At 41.6% G+C, this 17,207-nt stretch overlaps 1 protein-coding gene across 8 annotated transcripts in view; it reads left to right on the top strand.

Moving 5' to 3' along the window:
* The window catches only part of CHL1 (cell adhesion molecule L1 like), a 144,020-nt gene that overhangs the window by 31,804 nt on the left and 95,009 nt on the right, over nt 1-17,207 (top strand). For 2 of the 8 annotated variants that reach the window (XM_075432486.1, XM_075432487.1), the window contains exon 2: nt 1,562-1,642. The exons of 5 other annotated variants lie outside the window; for them this stretch is intronic. The gene's annotated coding sequence lies outside the window, so the exon portion shown is untranslated. Of the gene's footprint in view, nt 1-1,561; nt 1,643-16,219; nt 16,347-17,207 lie in introns of those variants that run through there. One more of the 8 variants, XM_075432488.1, reaches the window with a different exon arrangement.

The raw sequence follows: 17,207 nt of genomic DNA, 5'->3' as shown, positions 1-17,207 counted from the left end.
GGATTAAGGTGTAGCTGAAAGCAGTATTGAGGTTCCTAAATCACTGCAGAGCTTTAGAAAATGTTTTCTGTTCACATCAGAAACCGTAATTTATTGACAAAGGGGTTGAACTTTAAAATATATGTGGTAGTGAATTGTGCTTCCATGAAATTGCATAATTATTTTGACGGGGAGGTTTGTGTGAATGTTCTCTGTGTGCCTATAACCACAGAAGCTAGAAGAAAGACTAGAGATGTGTGTGGCAATAAGCATGTACATTTTATGCATGTACATCTATGTATGCTGAATTTGGCTATATATACACCAAAATAGCAGGGAGACATTCCAATATGAATTTTAAATGCTGTGGGAAGGGAGGTGCATGTGCACGTGTGTGTTTTGGAAGAAGTATTGGGTCTGTCCGTGGGGAAATAAGTCTGTCTGCAACTGGTGAAATGAGACCAGATAAAGAGATTATCAGGTAGTGACAAGAAAGAAAATAGGTTAGCTGAATTTCTCTTTATCACTTCTTTTCCCTTAAGACGTCTCACTGAATATCTTGTCATTCATACAGAGAGTCTTGAAAGAAAATCACTTTTAAAGGTGACCCACAAAGGCAAGAAAAGAAAAAACGATGCTTGTGTGCTTCTTTTGCTCCATGGTGGCATAGGAATGTGGCCTGGGATTGACACTGTGTACGTGTACTCTCAGGTGGGAGAGCAAGAGAAGTGGTCTTAAAGCTCCAAAGCCTCCCCGTTGCCTTTGCTGCTCCCGGCAGGTAGCCGAGCATCCTGTGGGCTCAGAGCTGGGTGCTGAGCAGAGACTGAAGCCCCTGGTCACCACAGCCCAGCCAGGAGTGGGTATCGAGGTGCTGGTGCAGTAGCAGCGGTGCATCGTGTCTGCTCCTGCCAGGGATGGATACAGAAGTGCAGCTCTTTGTCCACGTGTCGGAAATGGGGGGAACGGTATTGGACAGTTAAGGAATTGGTTTCCTCTTGAATACACTTTTCTTTCATGGACCTTTTTTATATTTTTTTATTTGAATTTGAAGTAACTATTGAAAATAACTTTGAAATTGTGTTTCACATTAGTGGACTACAGGAGAGCAATAATGTACGTGACGATTGATAAGATTCGTTGTTTCTGGTTTTGTGTTGTCTAGCGATTGCAGTGAAAGCTGAATCTTATCTGTTTGGTACTGGATAAACACTTAACAGGCTTTAGAAGGCTTGTAATCTAAGTAGACAAGAAAGGCAAAGAAAAGGAGGGGAAACAGAGGTGCAGAGAAGTGACTCGTTCCAAGGTCACAAACCAGATTTAGAATAAGAATCAGATCTTCTCGCTGCAGCCCATTTTTCTATTCCATGGGGTATGTTGCTTCTGTTATTCAAATGTGGAAAGATCTGTCCTTTTCCAATTAAATGGAGGGCAAGGAGAGCGAGAGCAGACATAAACTCAGTGATACAGAGGGGAGAAAAAAGAAAGGCTAACAAAGGATTTGTACTGATAAAGACGTTACTTTTAGATAAATTCAACATATGACATACCGTTACTCAAACGCCAAATTTCTCTTTCTCTCCAGATGCAGTAAAGTGGGGAGAGCAATTCAGATGTAAAACTGCAAATTGACCATGCATTGATGACGAAGCAGCTGCATGTACTGGTTAGAAATGCGTTTTTTAAAAAATAAATGTTTGTGGTTTGGATGTAAATTTTATTTGTCTTTCTTTCTGAATCATAACAGTTAATGTCATCTAACCATTTTAGACCCATTTGATACCTTTTCTATCTTCACTGTGCTTTCTATAAAAGCATAAATGTGTGTGTATGTATTTGTGCATGTATGCATGTTCTGGAATAATTCCGTGTGATTTTTAATTACTTGAGGTATGCAGACATGCTTTCAAAGCCTGAAAGCTCTCTAATGTCAGATGGAACTTGTCTTCTCTGATTAAAAGTTAAGCAAACAGTCATTCGTTATTACACATGTAGCTGAGCCCTGAGCTAGGCGTTATCCTACAGCAGCATTTCATTGGCAAGTAGCTTGTGATTTTACGCTTAAATAAAGCCCCTCGAATCTGTTTGGTCCTTCAAACCATAGGAAAAGGTGCTGTAATTATTCCATTCTGACCGTTTTGAAGGCAGTCTGCATTCTGCTCTCCAGCAGCTGGTGATGGTGGCCATGGGCAGCGAGTTGCCTCACGCGCCGGTGGAGGGATGGACCTTGCCTCTGTTCACAGTGCCCCCGGGGCGTGTGGAAAGGCAGGAGCGGAAGAGCAGGGCCTTCACCGTGTCCTTGCCAACGACTGTTAGGCAGGGAGAAAAGGTCTTGGAGCCACAGAGTTATTTATGGCTTGGGCTTCTTTAGGAAAGCTTGTTACCAGGGGAATTTAGTGCTGGTGGACCCTTCCTGTGGTGAGATGTGTTTGGAGGAAACTAATCACACTGGCAAGGGATTTCTATCTTTTTTTTTTTTTTTAATAGGGTGTGGGTTTTTTTTATGAATAGGATTTAATTTTGTGTTCTGTTTTTCATTTGTGGCTGATGAAAAGGGAGCCTGTGCTACCAATGCGTGGAGTTAAAATATGCATTTCCCATTAACTTTTATTAATGGGAGCTGTAAGGCTAAAGCTTTGTGTGTAATGGGAATTATTTACACCGTAGCTTTCTTTTGAGATACCATTTATTGGGATTTTCTGTATTCTGCTCACTGGCCTCAACTACTGCAGAGAGCAGGGCTGAGAAAGTCTCTCTTATGTATCTGCTGCTGAATTTAATTTTGCACATTTTTGTGATCTGTAAAATCCACAGTGCCAAAGTTACTGATGACACGTAGTCTCTCTGAATATTGCTTTAACATGTGTTTTTAGTAAAATATTTTTATTCTTTTATTATATCCACTGATAAATTTATTTTTCCTTAGAGCCAGCGGTTGTTTCAAGTAGAAAATAATTTACTAGTTTCTGATCAACCCCGACTAATCAGGCAGTGGGATTCAGATGCTGCGTGAATCTAAACCTCCATAAAACCTGGTTATATTTTGATTCATCTCTTTGCAGGAGCAGCTCTGAACTGAAATCCTCACTTTCTTGTCAGTTTGTAAGGTTGCTTATAAACTTCCCTTCTTTCAAGACCAGCCATCTGGAAAGGTCACCTTGTGAAGGCTGGCTATTTTTTAGGTATGCATGAGAAAAGAGCATGAAGATTTACTCTGCTTTCCTTGTGGGACAATCTGTCTTGTTTCCACTTACACACCCCTAAAAGATGCATAAAAACTTTTTTCCTTTTTTTTTTTTTTCTTTTTTTATTTTTTCCCAAAACCTTCTCCTGTATTCTCTGGGAGAGTATCCCATGGGTTGAGCTGAGCTCTTCCATTTCAAGGGAGAGATACTGGAAATGTAGGCGTAGCATTCAGAGTGTAGACCTGAGCAGATTTCTGTGTAGAATCGTAGAATCGTTTTGGTTGGAAAAGACCTGTAAGATCATGGAGTCCAACCATAAACCTAACACTGCCAAATCTTCCACTAAACCATGTCCGTGAGTGCCACGTCTGCGTGTTTTCGAAGTGCCTTGACCTCCTCGCTCGGCAGGAAAGGTCACGAAGTGGTGCAGCCTTTGCAGCCGGCTGGGTGCTCGGCACGGCAGCAACGTCTGCGTGTGGGAAACGTGCAGTTTTCTTTCCTTTGGTTCACAGTTTCATGGACACCCACTTTTCTGGCTAATATGCGGTTTCCTCTCCGGCTGAACCAGTTTCGCCGTGCGGGGATCAGCCTCGCGACCTCTTTGCCCGGCGTGACCAGAGAATGAACCCAAAGCCATTCAGATGGGGCTTCAGACTTAATAGATGCTCCAGTGTCTCCCCCACAAGTAACTGCGTTTATCTTTTTATCTAAATGTATTTAAATACATTGTACTAAATTTAATACAATGTATTAAAACCTTTTTATTTAAATGTATTTCTCCTCTTTGTCAGATAGGGAAATTGTAATTAAGATTTCATTGCATTTAACTGTGTGATAAAGTTCCTATATTTAGAGTTCATGAGTCTATTACCTTTTAAAAGATATTTGGCCTTGTGAAACTTAGTACTCATTTGTTTTTATTTAAAATTCAGGGCATGATATGTGAAGCTGTATTTAAAAGGAGGATACACCGTCATGCCATTTTCTACCTGCTTAAAAGCCAAGTAACTGGTTAAGGAAGCTCCCATACTGAGGAGAGGGGCTTATTAAAAACATTAGCTGATATAGAACAAATTGAGCTTCAGTGCCCTGCGTAAAGATTAGAACAACTGTAATAAGAAATGAATTAATAATGCATTAAAGGAGAAAACCTCCAGTCCGATTGTCACACGCTCATCTCTGCAAATTGACTTCAGGGAGGTGTGTCACACGAGCTAATGACCTTAACTGATGGATTTGGGACTTTTCCACACTCCAAAATCTGCTTAAATCCGTATTTCTTTACTTTTGACAGTGAAGTCTTCTGGACAGACATGAAGTAAGTAGGGCCATTTGGTGTTGCAAGCCAGGAGTCAGCTCTTTTCTGAAACAAAGCAATCTGGAGTTTTAACCTCAGGTAATCAGAGCTGGCTAAATCCTGACCGCTTGCAAGGGAGAATCAGGTTGGCAGTCCAGTGCTGCCAAACCTGCCGCTGAGCTCCCAGCAAAGTGCTGCTGGGTGCTGGGATGGGGCCGTTCCTCCACTCTGCGGGAAATAATGTGGTCTGCCTGCAGCTCGGTCCGGCATCTTCCCATCTGCTTCTGAAGGGCTCAACTGGGAGACGCGGGCATTTTCCAGAAGTGCCTACTTAGGTACTAAATGTGAAATAACTTGAAATATCTTTGTATCTGAAAATCCCACTGAGTTGTGGGTTATAAATGTCATGAGATTGTCGGGATTTAGGAAGAAGTGGTCAAGAGCAGCACCGAAATACAGGCGTCAGCAGGGTTGTAGTAGTGGAAGCGTAGGGGCTGAGACGTATCTCTAGACACCACAGGAAAGCAAGAGTTTGGGGGTTTCTGCCGTCTCCCCTGGATGAGGGATGGCTTTATCGTGGTTATTGGGCACCTGTGCTGTGCTGGGGAAAAATTACATTAAGGAGTTTGATTATCCAGTTGTCATAAACCCATCCTGGTTGTGAACTGCAGCTTTGAGCACCCAGTTACCTTTGGAATGAATCTGTTAGTCACTTCGGAAAGCCAAAATGGCTCTCCTAAACCTAGGCACTGCTGAAGATGGAGTTTATTTTTAGGATCTTGAAATAATTGAGAGTAGAAGGGACTTAGGGAGGTTGTCTGGGTGCTTCACTTCAAAAGGGAATCGGTGGATTCCAGGTAGACATGATGAGGACCACTTGTCGTTTTACTATATGTCACACTGATGCTTCTATGTGTCCCCATTTATATGTGCAAACAGGTATTTGCAGGTGTTAATTTGCAAGTGCAAACACTGAGCTTTGCCTAGGAAAAATACGAAACTAAAATTTTTTCTGGGATGCTTTTCTGGACAATCATTGAAAATTAATCTCATTTTTTTTTAATAAAAATCTCATTCAGCATAAAAAGGCAAGGAAAAGGACAACATCAGCGGGTTTCTTATCAGTGCTTTGCATCATGCTAATATTATAATCAACAGTAAATTATGTAGGCGTTATACTGGAACAAAGGAAATTATAACCAGGGGTTTCATTCCAGAAACTTTGAGTTTGCTCGTCAAATCACGCAAGATGTGTTGTGCATTGTTTGCTGGCTAACGTGAGGCTAGCTGAAGAGTTGCTCAAGTTTCCACAGGGATTCTTCTCTTTCCCAGGGCATTGCTTTACTGTAGTATGTTATTGTCTACATAGCAGAAAAATAGAAAGAGAATGCGTTAATGTACCAAATTGTTACGGCTCGGCAAACAACCGGCGTGTTGGCTCTGCATCACGTGAAGTGGTCACTCAGGGAGCTGAAAACCCAACTTTGGTTTTCACCCCCCCAAGCAATAAAAGACCCAGCAGCGCTGAGGATGTTGAATTTTGGAACAGAACAAACAGGTGCCTGCTAGGAAGCCACTAAAATAGCAGTAGCCTGGGGCTGGCAGCGTATAACAAGGGAAATACAACTCTACCTGCTGAATCGGATCTGCTCCTCCATCCTCTGTGATTTCTGTACTGAGTGCTGTCTGAGGGAGGACAAAAAAGGGCTAAATGCTAAGGCTATTCTTAAATTTTTAGTAACGAGACTAGGTTCATTAGAGCTCTCATCAAATGGCTTTCAGTTACTATCAGTCTGACTTGTATTTGAATTGATGACCTTGAGATGAAAGGCTTTTTATTCTATTACCCATCTCCTGAGCCATCAAGTCTTTAATATGCCGTGTAAAATCAGTTTTCAGATGGTATTTCTTTTATATAACATTGTCATTTGTTATTAACGATGTCTGATTTTGAGTGCTACTAGGTATAATTGTGCATAATACTACTTTTGTTATTCCTATTATTTCAAATATATCTGCTATATTACTATATACTTGTAGACACAAGAGAAAATGAATTGGTAATAGACTAATTCAGCTTTATATAAAGGAGTTAATAAAATCACATAGAAATAGAAAGTTAAAATAAATTCAGCATCAGCAGAGCTCGTGCATTACTTGAGTAAATTGAAATATAAAATTCTGTTTTGATGCTGAAATAAGCTTTCCTGCACAGTACTGTATGGGGCTACCAAATGCATAGTAAATTAAGAAAAATGAAGAAGATAATGTAATACAAACCATCGCAAAGAAGGAAGTATATCTCATGCCCCCCTTCTCCTCCTGCATGGCTTTTTCCGAAAGATGAGATAAAGTAGACCTTGTTGAGAAACCAGTGTGTACAGGAGTGCGAAACAGAAGTGTGACAAGGTAGCTTTTCCTATTTTGGGTTTATCAGAATGTGTTTCATAGGAAAGCATAAAACTGGCAGCATGGGGATGAAGAGGTGCCTTCTGTGGATAGATTCTTTGCAAACTCTCCAAGTATGAATAGCTAATTGTACATATTTGATCTGACTTGCAAGTATGTAATCTGAATTTAAAAAGAAAGATAATATGGAGCTGGTGCTGTGCTGGGAGCAGCAGCCAGTTGTGCCAAATTGAGTCTTTTACCCTGGTTTTGTTCCAGAGGAGACAACATTCCTCTAAGATGTTACTTCTTGGTTTTTTTGACACTACAAGTGTAAAAATGCAAATCTGACACAAGCTCTTGAGGGATCATCCAGTTCAGGCTGCTGGCCCACACTGTGTAGCCTGTCTTCAGGAGAGGTGTTTGTGTCAAGGTCTTCTCAGAAGCTGCTGGTGATAGGTCCAACAGCCTGCTTGAAGATCATGCATTAAAATGATGAACTATCTGTATAGCTCAGAAAGCTTTTAACAATACCTGTCCTTAATTTTCCTTTCTGTGAATTAAGCCAGTCACAACTTATGCTCGTGAGGTACAACTGATTGTAGTTTTCTTAATTAAAACCCATTATGTATTGGAATATTGCTGCTGTATCTACTTTTGGGTCCTCTCTCTTTATAGCGGGAACAAATACCCTTCTTTCTAGGTCACGTTTTCTAAATCTCATATGAATAATTACCTCCGGTGTCCTGTGGTTAACATCTGTTAATATATCCCCAAACACCACTTGTCTCGGCAGCAGACTTGCGGTGCTGACTCACGGTTAGCTTTTATCCCTTCTGACCTCTCTGCTCTCTCTGTATTGCTGCCTGCCCCATAAAGCATGTTTTAAAGTTTACATTTGGTTATTTCCCAAATAAGCAGGGCTTTGTGTATCTTTGAATTAAATAATCTTATAATTTCAGGTGTTTTTTTTCTTTCCAACATGTTGAGATAATTTGTTCGGCCAGTGCTATTCTCCCGAGTGCTTGCAGCTCCTCTGCACTTCGTGTGACCAAAGTCATTCATGAAAATACGGGACCATGTGTGAACACCTGTGGAGACAGACTGGTGGGTTCCCTCAGGTTGGGAGTGGACAGCTGAACACAGTTCTTTGGGTGTATTTATTGTTAGTCTAAAATAAGAAGTTGGTAAATCTACCTGACTGTGATAGAGGAATATGTTTGTCTATTTAAAATGTATCACATCCTTCTTTTGATAGGGTAATTATCCTGATTAAGTTAAAAAAAAAAAAAGACTGGGTTGATATGATTAGTTCTTCACAAATACATTTTGGCAGTTTCTTCTCACTTTATATTCCTCTGGGTTCTTATAATTTCGTTGTTTAATCATTTGTTCATGGGTCTTTCTGCATGCTGAGTCTAGATTGTGTAGTCTTCCTTTTTCCCATTTATAAAAATAGCTGCTGTGTTTGACCATCTCTTACCCTCTGGGACCTCAGCCATTCCCTGAGAGTACTGAAAAGTAATTACTAATAATTTAAAGAGAACTTCAGCTGATACCTGAAATATTTCAAAATAAATTTAATCCTTAATGACTTCTTCAGCTGTATCTTGCCCACACAGTTTTTAACTTTCTGCTCGGCTTGTGTTCCAAGCTCCCAGTTAAAATAAATTATATTGAGAGTCTGGTCACTGTAAAACATCTTTTTGTGAAGACATAAGGAAAAAAAGGCTTTGAATACAGCAACCTTTTATATGTGGAGCGTGATTTGCTATTCTTTACCAGTTAGGTAATGGACTAGTGTTTCCCTTTATCTTTTAAATCACTTTTTGCAGGCAAGGTGGGAAGAGGGGATCTTGTCATCAAAAGTAAAAGGTTCTTTAGTAAATTACCACCTTTATTTTTTTTATTAATTACAGTTAATTCAGCTACTGAAGGGTTAGAAAAACTCATTAAGATTTATGTGAAGTATTTCCTATTGCTTAATTAGTCTTCATTAGACAAAATGGAAGACTCAAAGATTTGTATTTTGTTATTACTCACCAAAACCACATTAACCATCCAGCATTTGTATTGTTTCTATAAGTGCACCGTGACTGTGGTTATGTTCTCCTATTGCATTTCCATCCCAGCTGTATTTCCAACATCTTTTTGCTGTCCGGGTGCCTGATCCTTGCTCCGGCAGAGGAGCCCTGTGGGAATGTCCCGCTCTGGCAGCCTTGGGGAGGTGACGGTTGGTTGCTCCGAGATGGTACAGCCCGAGGAGTTGATCTCTTGGCAGTCTGAGCATCCAACATGTGGGGCTTTGTGGGGAGGGTTAAGCTGCGAAATGTCTCCGAAGTTGGTGGGCACTGGGTTTTTTAGAGGCTTAGAGGTCGATAACACTGCCATGGTTTTTTTAAGACAATGGGCATGTCCTTGAGGCTGGTGGCATCTCGTGCGGAATTTGGAGGGGAAGGGAGACACAGTACTTCCAGGTGAAGGTCTTAAGGATTTGTAATATGCGCACAAGAAACGGGTGTGTTTTTGCTAGTCTACATTGTGGGGAAATACAGAACCATTTTGGTTGAAGTGAGTGATTCTGCCCTAAAAACCAAAACTTTAAGAGACTATTCGCTCTTTAAAAAAAATAAATCAAAAAATAGAGAAGTGTGGAGGGGGAGGAACAAGTCCTCAGATGTAGAAAAGGTAAATGCAAAGGCCAATTCCCATCGTGGATAGGGAGGAAGGTCCAAACTGTGGCAGGAGCGAGGGAGGATGGACACTGAAGAGACACCCGCCAGCGGCCGAGCCGGCGAGCACTGCCTGGGGCTGCCGGGGTGGCCGCGGAGGCTCTGGCTCCTGGGACGGGGCAATCCCTTGGGAGATACATCCAGAGGTACCCCAGAGCTCGGGTTGAGCCTGCCAACAGGCTAGATGAATTATTGAATTCCTTTCCAACACTCTGGTTTGAGACAATAAAAACCAGATTTGTGCCAATGTTTGGAAAGGAAAGTTGTTTCCAAAACAAGCTCTTAAAATGCATGGCTTGTTTTATGAGGGAGTGTTTTTACATGTGGGGAAAAAATATGCACAATCTTGAGGTTTTACCACAATGATATATGTAAATATGGTTGCAATAAAGTAATGCATTAATTGCAATATTAGTTATATTTTTAGACATGGTGTAGTATCGTGCTGTCCTCTGATGTCCACTATAACGCAGAACAGTAGAGAGTATTGGAATAATAAATATATGGTAAATATAATAAATTTATTAAAAAGCTGTGATAAACCATGCATTAGAAGATTTTCTTCAAAAGGTACAGCCTGATTTTTGTTATGTTTTAGTAGTTTATTCTCTTTCCAAGTCCTGCCCCCATGAACTTGAACATTAACGTATTTCATTCTGCTGTGAAGAATACTCACCTTCTGCAATGCCACTTTGCAGTTAGGTATTTCTGAGGCAGACTTGATATCAAGGTGCCTACAGTTCTGTACTTTGGAATAAATGAAATTATTTAGGAAAAAATCCCCACAAACAACACAGTACCCTCCATGAAATGAAAAAATAAAGTAATTTTCCAGAAGTGGCTGAGCTATGGAATTCCTTTTCTAAATTAATTATTTGACAGAATAGCATAAGTAAATGCTAATGAATGGAAAATGATTAAAAATGTAAGAACTAGTAGCAAAAAGTAGATAAGCAAATGTTATGTGTACAGATTTGCATCCAGTGGCATAAAGAGGATTAAAGAATTAATTTACAACTGGCATTTATTTTGGAAAAGTCCTGAGGCCAGTTCATATAAATAACACGCCGAATGTGCGAAGACCCTAATGAAGTCAATGGAGCAAAACCAAAAGAGACAATTGAAAAAGAATAGGAAAAAAAAATATAGAAGATCTATATTAATATTATTTTTTCTTATCAGGTAAAATACTAAGTTTATAAAAACTATGAAGATGATCAGATTGGAAACTGGAATTACAATTTTCTCTGAATGTAGTTTGTGCTAACTAGGAAGACTTTGAAATAAAAAGTGATTACATAAAGAGATATGATTTGTGAACCAAATTATGGATGTTACCAATATTTCATTTTGAGGCAACAGTAACTCAGCCTTCAAGTGATGAGGAATTACTTTATTTTCTGGCAGTCTGAAAACTGATTCTGACACCCTGATCCCTCCTTGATTGGATTAACTGAATTGACATTTTTCCCCGAAAAGAACAAACGGACCACACGGCAGCCATCCGGTGCTGAGCCGGCAGAGGCGGTGCTCACAAATTCCCTCCTCCTCAGCCCGAGCCGTGGCGGCGCGCCAGCTCTCGTTAGTAGCAGCTCTCCATTTCTCTTCCCAAACCCCATATGCTTTGCGAAGTGTCTCCCGTGTAGGACAAGCGCTTAGGGTAGGAATGGGGAAATGTTTGCGGAAGGCAGTGTTTGTCTGAAAGGGCCGCTGCTTCGTCCTCGGTCGTTTCATCACACATTCTGGATCCGTGGTGTGCGCCCATGTGGATTCCTGTTCTCTGTGCCACCCATCTACACTGAGTAGACTCACAAAGCTATACCTTGGCTAACCAAATCAACCACGTGTTAGAAACCTAAGCCTTGGAAGTCGTTGCAACTCCAGTTTCTAAAAGCTGATGTCTCGCTACGGAGTGACTTGCATGCCTGAATCTGGCTTGACAGAGATGTGACAAATTACTTGGGGATTTTCTTTAAATGCTGCTACACTATTGACATATTTCCTTGAAACCCGTCCCGTCATGCTAGATCAAAAATTGTTGCAGTAGTAGTTATTCCTGTGTAGCTGTAAGATAGATTGCTGTTCAATTGTACTGACAGCCCGTGTTTAGTAATCGTTTTCTTTGGCTGTACCGTCTCTCTTGCTTGTGCAGAAGTAGAATTACCAAGCGGGCAGGTATCTCTTGGAGATATTTCACTTTTCATATTTCCTCACTCGTACCTTTGAAAAAAGTCCTTTGCTTCTAAACACTTCCTGGCCAAGCTTAGCATTTTATATCCTGCCAAAAAAAATTGCTGATCGTGTCTGAATGTGGCGAAAAAGAGTTATGACCAGGTGGCCTGATGCACCTTTTGTGCCGTTGCGGTTTTGTCCTTGCGTACAGGGCTAAGCCTAAGTACAGTGTACCAGCTACTCAGTGCCTGAAATAATTTGGATGGAATTTATTATCATTAGCATGCAGAAAGGGCAAAGCCAGTTGCCGCATGAGTTCATTACAAGGGAATTATTTCCTTATATACATTTACTAAGAGTCAGCCCTAAGTGATGTTGCCTCATTAAATTCAAGAACTTGGGTACTGTTAACACTCTTCCCGATTTAATAGGCATGCTTTTTCCAAAGGGTTGCTTTTCCATAATCAGCTGCCTAGCATGCAGGCACCTGACAGATGCTCAGTGGATTTCTGCGTCTGATGAGAGCTGCAGCTTTGATGAGAGCAGGAGAAGGGCTGTCGGAAAGGCGTGAGGTGTGAGGGCGCAGGGATGCTGCCATGGCAGATTTTGCTTGTGCTGAGAGCTTGGAAGAGGCTGCTGTGAAACCCACATTTTCTGTTAGGTGGTTGTCAGCTGGCTTGCGTTGGCTGGAGGTCACCACATGGTTTCTGTCGTCACAGGAGAGATTCTGTCTCCGAGCGAGGGGTGAGAGGACACCCACTAACAAGGGACTCGGCGTTGTGTCCTCAGCATGCCACGCTGGAAGACAAAGGGACACTGTCCGTGCTCATAATCCCTCATTTGGAAATTAATGAAGGAATGGCAGGCTACCGACGGGATGGTGATGAAACCTTATACTGGGCAAGAAGTGCTTTCCCCCCAAGTGCTTTCTGGTCAGTGATTTAGTTTCAAATTTGAGGAAGTCATTGTTACTGCGCAGTGGTTCTGGGCAAACTGGTTTTGGGGGAGGGATAGACCTTTTGAAGGATGCTGCACGCCTACATTAGAGAAATACTTATTTTTTTCTTAATTCTTTGGAAGGTGTTGTCATGAAATCGTGCAGATGAACAATGCAAAAGGTCTTTTTGATCGCCTGTTGAACTGCGGTGTCCCTGCAGGGTGGCTGTTTGCATTAACCAACTTTGGTTTACATTTCTACAGTTCAGATTTACGTAAAAAGTTAAGAGTACTCATACAGCACAAAATAGCAGGGAAACTAATTCTCTCCAGGTAATTAAAAATCGCACCTTTCTTACTAAACAAGATATTCTGTACCCGGTGAGCCTGAAAGCCTGACTTGGTTTCCTACTGACTTCTGCATTCCCGAGTGCTCTGGACGGGGCCATGCTCGTGCATTTTCTGTCTTCCCCAGCAGGCAGGAGATGATAGTGGGTTACTCACAGCCCGTGTTACGTACAGGCAGACTGGCTTGCCAGTAAATATACTGCGATTTACCAGTCAGCTGCTCTCAAACAGAATTTATAGTGTCCTTTCTCTTAGTAGAGGCACTAGTTTGAGTTTCTTTCCTTTGAAACTTCTCTGTTTGCCAGCGATTGAGGGGTTTGAGTGGATGGAAGAGGGTGCACAAGTGTAAAAAGCCTCCCTTCCCTCAACAAGCTGTCCTAGAAAATAGCATTTTTTTTCCTCTGCCAAGAAAAAATAGAAGTTCTCATCAAACCAATCTATTTCAACATTATAACCCTTATCCCCCAACTACAGATGCACAGTTTCTGCCAAAACCCAGCTCATTACACAGGATTTTCATTTCTCTCTGAAGGGCTTACGCTTGAGAGTTTCTGTGAGCGTGGTGAGTGAATTCCTGGGAAAGGGGGGGTGCACCCAGGGTCCCCCAGTGCCCCCGGGGTGCCCCTGTCCTGTCCCCGGGGCTGGTGGGAGAGGATGATGGGGGGCAAGGCGCCTTCCTTGGGGGGGAGGCGGGGGCTACTGGAAGAGGAGGTTGGCTCGTCGAGGATTTGTCAGTAAAACTCTGTAAACCCAGCCTGGCATGCGCTGAGTAAATGATAACTTCACCCTGATGTTCGCAAGATGACAATCGAGGCATTTTACCTTTTAAAGCTGCGTGTCTGGGAAGCCGTGGCTCTGTCAAAGATTCCGGTGCTGTTGCTGAGGTGCTGGGGGAAGCCCTGAGATATCGATGTTAAGAAAGCACTTGCAAAACTTTTTGCTTGTTGCTTGCTTTGCGACTAAGAAAAACTGAGGCCAGCTCTTGATGCCACTCGTTATTAAACGCTTTCTTTAGCAAGTGGGCTTGAATACACACACAGTCATTTGTCTCCCTCTAAACTGCTAATGCTTTTGACACATTTTTTGAAGTTCCCATCATGAGCTGTAGCCTTTCGACTCCCTGCGGTTTGCTGGCAACATCCAGACGCGAAACTTTATTTTTCTTTCCTGTAGTAAGTATTAAAAATCAGTGAGAAAAGGTTGCTTGGTATTAGGATTAACTTGGGCTTCAGTTTCTCTTCACTCCGTTTTCTGGTCAGGGTCACTCTCACACTGGCCAACCCAGTGAGCGGCCAGTTAAAGCCGCGTCCGATGGAGAAGTGCCGCCCTGGGTCCCGCAGGAGTCAGTGGTCGCAGTCCGGATGCGGGTGGTGGGAGGAGGATTGTGCCACGAGGCAGCAGATGAACCTTGTGCCATCGCTTGATGAGAAATAGATCAAAAAAAGGGTCAGGTTTCTGTGAAAATAGAAAGAAGAAGAGAACAATATCTTAGGCGAGAGGCTAAAGTAATTCAATTTATTTGGGATTATTTCTGTGTATGAGTGAAAGGGTAAGAGTGTTTTACTGCAGACTGGTAGATCTGCAAAGAATCAAGATTTTTCAGTTGTAAAATATCTAATTAATGCCATTGATTCATCTTTTTGATGTGAGTTAAATGACTTTTGCAGATCATATGTGTATATCATATATATTTATATTCTATAAATATGATAAAAAGAATAAATATTGTGTTCTGTATTACCATGTAGTGAGCTCTGACATCCAAAGCACAGGTTGGCACCCTGTTCCTTATGGACTAACAAGGTGGTGTTAATCTCTGCGCCATTACTCTGTGTGTATAGGAATGTTGTTTTAGTATTAATCTTTTCAGATTTCCAGGACTAGTTGTCATATCTCTTTTCACTGACAACAATTGTAAAATAAAGATATAGCTTAGTAAATGGTTATGAATTGTTATTTTTTGACTGTTTCTATGTAGCTGGTTGTTCAGTTCCCTGGTGAGTCGTCCAAATTAGTGATCTGGATGCATTAGATAGCATCATTTACTTTGTTTTAGAGCAAGACACGAGACCAAAGCTCTTTTCGTCTTCCAGAGATAAAATCCTTGGGTTTAGACAAATTGTCAGATTTCTTTGACTCAGTTGTGGGTTTTTTGTATGTCTTGAAGTCTACCACTTTCACCTATCTGCAGCCCGTCTCCGTTGCCTATTTGAAAAGAGGGTTAAAAATACTTACAGGCAGTATCTCAACAGTTGGTCGCCGAGAGACAGCAATTTATTGACATATCAAAGGCAGGTGCACGCTGACATCTGCTACGGAATTTAGAATAATCAAAAATAATTCACTGATTGAAAAATTTAATTAAAAAGAAAAAGTGCCACATCTCATAAATTGGTAGAGGGTCTTCTGGTGAATCATGAGATCTCTCTGAAAGGAACCTGGTCATCTCTGTAATATAGATTTGCAGCCTGGATACATTCAGTGTAGAAAAATGCATGCGTAGAAGGTCCTTTGATATCGATCTAACAGAAACTGTTAGAGGCCATCATAGCCTAGGACATACTTGTTGGAAGTGATCATACTTGCGTGGTATTAGATACTTCTGCACTACGTGGAGGCTCCAAGAAGGTGCGTGCGGGTGTAGTTGGTAGGATGCCAGTAACTGTGAAAAATGAGAGTTGGAAAAACTTGAGATTGCTGTGACAGCCAAAGACAGAAATGAGCTGACTTTAGGAATGCATTAAAAAAATATTTAAAGCATAATGTGCTCAGCTATAATGGAAGATAGAATTTAAAATCTTTCTTGGCTGAGCTCAGCTCGTGTCTTTTATAAGAAGAGTTCATTGGATAAAGGGCAGAACAGCAAACCCTGGGTATTTTAAGATCAGGCTCTCCGAGTACCACATATAGGAAAATATAGTGCTAAACGCTTTCCCCTTGACAAATGTGGTTCTGTTGCCATATGATCCATATTTCCAGCTCCAGGATGTATCGCCCTGAAAACTGCAAAACTAAGTATTAAGAAATATGTCTTGAAAATGTGCCAGCTAAGTTCCTTAAAAGGATCTGAGAAAGGATGACTCAGTACTTAAATGGCCATTCGTTGCGTCTGCAGAGCACTCCAGGTTAAATTCTCTGAAATAGTCCTGATTTCTTGTAGAAGCTCCTCTGTGCTGCAGAGCCAGTGCTGCCGCAGCAGCTCATTGCCAAGGTCCTGCTGAGGCAGGAGGGAGGCGGTGACATCAACGTGGAAGAGGGACAGCAGGGTCCTGAGCAGTGAGGAGGAGGAGCACCAAGGCTACCCCGGAGAAGGTCTGAAATTTTTGAGTTGATTAAAAGCTGCTCTAAAGCAGGTTTTGGGTGTCGGATGGGTGGTTAACCTCTGGTTTCAGCAGCAAGGAGCACAGGGGGATATTGCCTTCTTGCCGCAGCGTGCTGGTTGTGGTGTGTGTGGCAGGGCTTGGGCATCGCACTGGTGTGTCGGACCACTTTGGTGAAATGTTTGTGACTTGATGCATGGGCTGTACTTGGTATTTTGTATCTATGTTCATCTCTCCATCTTCCTCTGCTCTCTTTGCTGCTTTGTATCACAGAACCTTATTCAAAGCACATCTTTGTATAAGAACAGATTTTTTTTCTATTCAGTCAGTATTTCTGAATTTCTATCTTAGCCCAGGTGTTTTGTGGGGTTTTTTGGGGGTTTGTTTTTATGTTTTCTTTCTTTTTCTTCTCTCTCTTTCTCAATAAAAACTGTTTTTTCAGTCTGTCACTGCTGCTCCCCTGCAAGCAGTGAGCTCTTGGGACATCAGGCATAGCTGTGCTCTTTCAGAGCTCAGCATGGGGCAGAGTTGAAGTGACAAATGTTGAGCATGCAAAGCTGAGACATCCGAGTTTATTGTCAAGTGACTAGTGCTTTTTGCTTGTTGAAACACATATAAAATAACCTTTACTGGCATAATTCTTTTTAAGATTTCTGTCGTCTTGGTCATATAGGAATATGATTTTTTTGCCACTTGTTTGCTGACCAACAAAACCAGATTTTCTTTGCAAAGTGGATTTCTGCTGCTTCAGTTTTGACGAACCTGAATTCAGGTGCACTGTAGGAACCTACCTTTCAGAAAACACTAACTTCATCTGCTGAAAATCAGATCCCTTTAAGCATTTGTCAGATTT

The sequence above is a fragment of the Opisthocomus hoazin genome, chromosome 11 (genome assembly GCF_030867145.1).
Source record: "Opisthocomus hoazin isolate bOpiHoa1 chromosome 11, bOpiHoa1.hap1, whole genome shotgun sequence".
Lineage (NCBI taxonomy): Eukaryota > Metazoa > Chordata > Aves > Opisthocomiformes > Opisthocomidae > Opisthocomus > Opisthocomus hoazin.
Note: the sequence above shows the minus strand (reverse complement) of the source record. Positions and strands in the feature narration are given on the sequence as shown.